Here is an 8,011-nt window from a genome sequence, read left to right on the forward strand (position 1 = left end):
GAGTTGGAGACCAGCCCGGTCTACAGAGTGAGTTCCAGGACAGTCAGGGCTACACAGAAAAACCTGTCTCGAAAAAAAAAAAAAACCAAACCAAACCAAACCAAAAAAAGTAGTAGATTGTCTGCCTGGTATGCATGAGACCCTATGTTTATCCCTGTAAAATACACACAGACATACACAGACAGACAGACAACACACACACACACACACAGACACACATACACGCAGGAAGTTCTAAAAAAAAGAATATGAAAGGCCTGCTACATCTTAGATGCCTAATAAATCATAGTATTGTTCTCCTTTGGAAGAGTCTAAGCCTAGAAGCTAGAGCATCTGGATTCTAGATCTGGAATTATTGGCGGTTTACTATGCTGCAAAGCCAAAGTAGGAGAGAACGTCTCCTAGATTCTTTGCATGTAAGCAGCTTAGTGGGATATACATACTTGTATATCTTGTTACTATGTTGGGTCTTGACTATATTTTATACTGAATACATGAGGATATTTTCATGCAAATATACAATATACGTTTAGCATAAGGGGCTCCCTTCCCTTTTTGCCCTCCTTCATCCATTAACCCTTTGTTCCAGTTTTGCTTCTGTTTTCATGTCATCTGTAGATAAATGATTTATGAATCTATAAAGTCTAAGATCCATACATGAGAGAAAACATGTTGCATATTTAACGTTGGAGACTGAGTTTGTTAATATGATTTTCTGTAGTTTTCCCCACCCCCCCTGCAATGACATAATTTCAATTCTTTATGACTGAGACATTTTCTTTATGTATGTGAATAAACTCCATTTTCTTTGTCCATTCCTCCCTTGGTAGGCATTAGGTTGCAGACAGTGCTGCAGTAAAGATGGTGTGTAGGTCTGTCTGTGATGTGTTGACTTGGAGTCATTTGGGTAAATTCTGAGGAATTGCAGAGCCTGGTCCTACGTAGCTCCATCTTTAGGTAAGTTTGATTTTTGTTTTGAACGTGAACACGGCAAGCATTGCAGGCAGGTCTTGCCTGCCATTTTCCTTTTCCCCTCAACTTTCAGATTACATCCCTAAAGCTTGCCTCGGAGGCCTATTCCCTTATCTGGCCACTGACTCATTCCTGAGACCAAACACCAAAGTGCAACCATCAAAATTCATTATTTGGCTATATAGGTGAACCTGTCCAATCAGGACTTACCAACTCCCCCTAGCACGGACATCCCTTTTTCTCCTTAAAACCCACTCCTGCCAAAAAATAAATAAGTAAGTAAATAAGTAAATAAATAAATAAATAAATAAATAAAACAATAATCTTCTGCTTGTTGGTTGCCTTTGCACCAGCCCCAGGGTAATCCCCCTTATGTTGAGAATTTAGTGCCTCACTGTGTATTGTACCCCAAAGGGCTATGACCCTTATAGAAGAGTCTCCTAGAATTCACAGACTAGACCTGGTGACCTTGAACTCCCATACTGTTGGCAAAGCTCCAAAGACTGGAATTACAGGCACGCAGCAACTACCCACAAGAGGTACTTGAGATGGAGCCTAGGGCCCCGTGTAGTGGGCAAGCGCTCTGACAACTGAACTACATCTTCGGCCCTATTTTTAAATGTTTAGCGGTACCTCCAAGTTTCATTTTCATGGTCCCACCATACTACCAATTGTAAGAGCTCCTTTGTAATGACTTCCCCGCCAACATCTCTGGATGAAAAACAAGAAAGAAAGAAAGAAAGAAAGAAAGAAAGAAAGAAAGAAAGAAAGAAAGAAAGAAAGAAAGAAAGAAAGAAAGAAAGAAAGAAAGAAAGAAAGGAAGGAAGGAAGGAAGGAAGGAAGGAAGGAAGGAAGGAAGGAAGGAAGGAAGGAAGGAAGGAAGGAAGGAAGGAAGAAAGAAAGAAAGAAAGAAAGAAAGAAAGAAAGAAAGAAAGAAAGAAAGAAAGAAAGAAAGAAAGAAAGAAAGAAAGAAAGAGGAAAGGAAAGGACTGTGCCCAGGTGTGATGGAGGAGAAAGCTTATTATAGATATGTGAGAGATAGTAGCCAGAGACAGACACATCTGGGAGAGTCCAGAGTGGTCATGACCCTGAACCATGTGGTGAGAGGGGGAAGGGAAGGGAGAGCCGAACCAAGTATAGCAGCCAGGAGGTCAAAGGCAAAGATAAAAAAATCTTGAGTAGGACTCAGCCAAGTACTGACTGCTCTTCCAGAGGTCCGGGGCTCAAGGCTGACTGAGGGTAGATGAGGGTAAGAGGACATCAGACAGAAGGGGAGCATCACAGGAGTTTAGCAAGGCAAAACAGGTGGGTATGCTTCATGGGGTTACAGGATCAGCACAGGCTGAGAATCGAGGCTGGCAGGATACATTAGGAAACAGAATTGTAAAGAGAGTCACTAACAATGTATGACAATGTGACTCTGGTTTGATTTCACAGAAGCAGTCCTTCTGCCTCAGCCTGCCAAGCGCTTGGACCAGGGAGAGTGAGCCACTATACCTAGGACTATCACCTAAATTAAAAACAGGAGGGATTCTCAAGTGAATACGGGTATTTATTTTGGAATAGCATTATAATTGAAATAGCAGAACATTTACTCATGCTGTAAACTGTGACTGTATTCACGGTGGTGGAGGCAAGTCTTCACCCTCTCTTCTTCCTCCCCGCACCCCACCCCAAGGCTGGCCTAGAATTTACCTCAATTCCACTACCTTGGGTCTCTCAGATACTGGGCTTACAAGCATGTGATATCATGCCTGGACAAATGGGTTACTTTTAAAGACAGAAATGGAGAGGACTACATTGTATATGTTGAAATGACAATTCTTGGTCACAGTGACTAATAACAAGAATGGCATCTTGATCCTGGCACTGGGGATGATGACACAAGAATATTTCTGTTAGCTCCAGGCCACCCTGTTACAAGTTACATGCCAGCTAGGGTGGGGGCTCAGTCTGAAGTTGAGCCACTACTTACTGAGGATAAGTACTTTTAGTCTGAGGTTTTGGCAGTCTTGTGATAGATACACATTCTCTCTCTCTCTCTCTCTCTCCTCTCTCTCTCCTCTCTCTCTCTCTCTCTCTCTTCCCTCCTCCTTTTTGTGTTGATTGACACAAACAATTCCACCGTTATTTTAACACCTTTCATATTTATTATTTTGGTGTTCGTTTTGAGGCAGGATCTCACATAAAGCAGGCTGGCCCTGAACATATTATTTAACTGAGGATGACCTTGAGAACTGGTCTTTCTGGTTTCCCCCACCCCGCAAGTGCTGCGGATACAGGCGTGCGCCACCAAGATTGGCTGAAGCTTTCTTCTTTCATTTTATTCCTTTCATTAGCTCATCCAAGCTCATAGCTAGACTGAAGACGGAGTCTTCTGAGTTAAATACTGTTTTTACGAGCTTCTTCTGTAACAAAACCACTACAATAATGATCTCCCCTGCTTGTCTGACAAGTGGTGTCTAATTCTACATCAGTAAGTGAATGCTCTTTGGAAACAAAAGGTATTAAGGAAAAATAGAAAAACAAAGAAAAAAAAACAGGGACACAAGAAGGAAAAGAAGCCCCTCACAATGGATCCAGTTTGTCTTTCTGTTGGTGAAGAGTCAAAAATGTCAATCCATAACCTCAGCCCTCAAGAGGCAGAGGCAGATAGATCTTTGTGAGTTCACAGTCAGCTAAATGTACAAAGTGAGTTCTAGGACCATCAGATCTATATAATAAAGAGGCCCTGTCTCAAAACAAAACAAAAAGGGGCTGGAGCGATGGCTCAGTGGTTAAGAGCTCTGACTGCTCTTCCAGAGGTTCAGAGTTCAAATCCCAGAACCACATGGTGGCTCACAACCATCTGTAATGAGATCTGATGCCCTCTTCTGGAGTGTTTGAAGACAGCTACAGTGTACTTACATATAATAAATAAATAAGTCTTAAAAAAAAAAGACAAAACGAGAAAGGAAGAAATTTCAGCATAGCTAATAAAGCCAAATTAGTTCATAGTCAAGAGTCTTTTCTTAAAGACAACTCAAACAACTATGCTAAAAACAACAAATCAACCAAAAAAAGAAAGAAAGAAAAAACAAACAAAGAAACAAAGAAAAAAGTTTAGCTGGGTGGTAATGGTGTACACCTTTATTCCCAGCACCCGGGAGAACAGAGGCAGGAGGCAGATCTCTGTGAGTTCAAGGCCAGCATGGTTGACATATGAGTTCCAGGGGGACCAGGGCCAACAGGAATGCCAGGAAAAGCTGTGCCTCTCTCGGCAAAAGTGAAGATCAGTGAAGACTTGAGACCAACAAGCATTTAGCTCTGCAAGCAAGCCAAGCTCAGCTCCCATCACTGCCCGTGGAGTCCTTTTTATACTCCCTCCAAACATCACGCATCCTCCACGGGTCTTGCCTCAGTGCATGAACTGGTCAAGCTGACATCACTCAGCTGGAGTCCAAGGAAGCAGAAACAAACTATAGCATACCACCAGGAGGGTGTGTGTGTGTGTGTTTCTATCTACGGAGTCCTGATAAAAAATATATGCAATGTAAGGCAGACCAACACATGCCTGTTGTTAGCTAAGAATCCTCATCACATGTCCTTTCACGTGCTTGCTTTAGTTGAACATCCTCTCACCTGTGTCTGCTTCAGCGAAATGTTCTTTCTTGTGTTTATGGCAGCAAACACATCTGACACAACTGACTTTCTAAAGAACCCTAAGTTTTCACTTCAACCAACTTTGACCTCTGCTTGAAGTTCAGGGAACTGAAGCTAGGGCTTCCTTCATGTTAGGCTAGTGCTGTAGCACATAGCTACACCTTCAGCCCCCCCCTCTCTCTTTTCTCTCTCTCTCCTCTCTCCTCTCTTTCCTCTCTCTCTGTCTCTCTGTCTCTGTCTCTCTGTCTCTCTCTGTCTCTCTGTCTCTCTCTGTCTCTCTGTCTCTCTCTGTCTCTCTCTCTCTCTCTCTCTCTGTCTCTCTCTCTCTTAACAGGGTTTCTTTCCTGGAACTCACTCTGTAGAACAGGCTGGCCTTGAGCCTTCTCTCCCCACCCCCCAGCCCTTTATCAGTTAGATTTGATCATAATGCCTTTATTCTGCCTGGAACTGAATTTGTGGGCTCAACTGATCCTCCAGCCTCAGCGTCCCAGGTGCTAGAACTATACCTGGCTTTAAAATGTGATGTTTTTAAAACGAAAGTATAAAGTTTGGTGGAAGAGCTGCTTTGTAATTAATAATTACAAGAATCAGTTTATTATTAAACCACTTAAATTTTCTTTCTTTTTTTTCTTTTTTCCTTTTAGAATCAACAGATAACATAATTGCTGGGCGCATCTTAACTTTATCAACTATTCTGTTAGAAATCTTCTGGTGGATCTACCACCTGAACTAACAACCTCTGGCCTATATTGCGTCTATCTTGCTCCTGCAGTCCAAAAGCCACTTAAATTTTCTTCTGATGATATTTCTTTCTTTTTTTTTTTTTTTTGTTTTTTTTTTTGGGGGGGTTTTTGGATTTGGTTTTTTTGAGACAGGGTTTCTCTGTGTAGCCCTGGCTGTCCTAGAGCTCACTCTGTTGACCAGGCTGGCCTCGAACTCAGAAATCTGCCTTCCTCTGCCTCCCAGAGTGCTGGGATAACAGGCATGTGCCACCACCGCCCGGCTGTGATGATATTTCTAAGCATCAGCAGATGAATTGCTTGTTTTAGTAAAAATAAAATCCCTAAATAAAAGCCTGGGGGTCAGGCGAGCATGCTTTAATCCTAGCACTCAAGATGCAGAGGTAGAAGAGTTTGAAGCCAGCCTGGTGGTCTACATAATGGGTTCCAGGACTGCCAAAGCTACACAGAGAAACCCTGTCTCAACACCAAACCAGACCAAACCTAAAGAAATAGCTTTTCTCCATAGTTCTTGCTAATAAACATTTGAAGAGGTTTACTCACCAAGAGTGAAAGAAAATGTTAAGAATGTCCCTTCTTAACTGAGATTTGTTTGTTTGGTTTGGATTAAGACAGACTTTCTGTGTAGCTCAGGCTGGCTTCGCTTTTCTCACAGTACTCTTTCTTGGGCCTCCTGGTTGCTAGAATTATAGACAGCCCACATATGCCTGTTTTATAGCTTATGGGAATCTTAGTAGTAGAGTGAATGAATCGAAAGACTTGCCAGGCAGTGGTGACACATGCCTTTAATCCCAGCACTTGGGAGGCAAAGGCAGGTGAATTTCTGAGTTCAAGGCCAGCCTGGTCTACAGAGTGAGTTCCAGGACAGCCAGGGCTACACAGAAAAACCCTGTCTCGGGGGTGGGGGGGGGGAAAGACTTATGAGAATAGATAGAAACTTTGAGAGGAAATCCCCAGGTCCAGATTATTGGCCATGGCTGGATCAAACAAGAAAGCAAAAGAGTTTCTCCCCCTATGTGTTTCTATATGTAAATCCAGAATGATGATATGATTATCAATTATTATTTTGAATCGGAGTCTCACTTTGGAGTCCTGGCTGGTCTAGAACTTACAAAATAGACCAGCAGGCTGACTTTGAACTCACAGAGTTCCACCTTCCTCTGCCTCTGTCTTCCTGTACAGGGTAAAAGTCTTGAACCACCCCTATCCGGATTTGTTTTAGAAGCAGGGACTCCTCATACAGTCCAGGCTACCTTTGAACTCTGGAATCCTCCAGTCTTTATCTTTCCAATGTTATGATTACAGGTTTGTGCCAAACACTGAAATCAGTAAGGACTTCACTTCTTCTGGGGTCTTTGTTTCCTTCTCCGTCTTGCTGATTTGAACAGGAAGCTAAGGTTTTGGCACACCAAGGAAAGGGGAAGTTTATTCTGCAATGGTTCTTGAACTTGGGCTGGGGAATTATGTTAGTCCACTGAAATGGAAGAGAGCTGTCCTGATGAGTTCTTTGTCAGTTTGTTAGGTAAAGAATCACCTAGGAAGGAGACCCAGATTGAGAATATGTCTCCATCAGATTGCCTGTAGAGAAGTTTGTAGTGCTTGATTTTCGTGAATAATGATTGGGGAGGAGAGCCCTACCCACTGAAGGAAATCCCACACCTGGGCAGGTGAGCCTGGGTGTTAAAAGAAAGCAGACCAAACAAGCCTTGGAAAGCAAGTCAGTAAGCAATGTTCCTTCGTATTTCACTTCTGGCCTCAAGTTCCTGTCCTAACTTTAACTCATTGACTGAATGTGATATACAAATGCAAGTTGAATACATTACATTCCTCTTCAAGTTGCTTTTGGACATGAGGTTGTATTATAGCAATAGCCACCTCACTGATCCCATAACCAAGAGGTCTGGGTATTCGTTTTGCCATTGAATTTGACATCAGGGCTTCAGGTTCTTTCTGTGTACAAGGCTGAACCAAATGACTTATGATAAGCATTTTGATTCTGTAGGTGGCCCTACCAGTAGCAGCTCTAAGCATTGGTGAAGGCAAAGGGAAATAGAAGAAAAAGAAATGAAGAGTCATAAAAGAGGTTGAGAGTTGGGAATAAAAGGCTTCTAGACAAGACAGACTAGTTCAGAGAGTAAGCAAATAGACCACCTTAAATGATGCCATTTTTCTATAAGGGTAATTGTGAGCTAAGAGCACTTAAAAGTGAAACACAGCCAGCGAGGAAGGAGGTCCCTTAAAGGTAGGGCCAGAGGAAGACTAGTCAGGTCTCTACCACTGAGCTATACTACCAGGCTAAAGGGGGCTATTATCCTCTCCTTTCCCTCTTAAAAGCAGGGAGTTGCTGCTCTATAACCATAAGGAAAGTAACTTGAACAGGAATTTGAAGGGGATGGGAATTTAGCTCAGCGATGAAACACCTGCCCAGTATACATGTCTAATGGGCTAGAGGTTTTTTTTGTTTGGTTGGTTTTTGTTTTTGTTTTTCAAGACAGGGTTTTGTCTGTATAGCCCTGGCTGTCCTGGAACTCACTCTGTAGACCAGGCTGGCTTTGAACTCAGAAATCCACCTGCCTCTGCCTCCCAAGTGCTGGGATTAAAGGTGTGGGCCACCACTGTCTGGCTCTGTGCTAGATTTTTTTTTCAAAAATTTATTT

The sequence above is a fragment of the Apodemus sylvaticus genome, chromosome 7 (assembly GCF_947179515.1).
Source record: "Apodemus sylvaticus chromosome 7, mApoSyl1.1, whole genome shotgun sequence".
NCBI classification, from domain to species: domain Eukaryota; kingdom Metazoa; phylum Chordata; class Mammalia; order Rodentia; family Muridae; genus Apodemus; species Apodemus sylvaticus.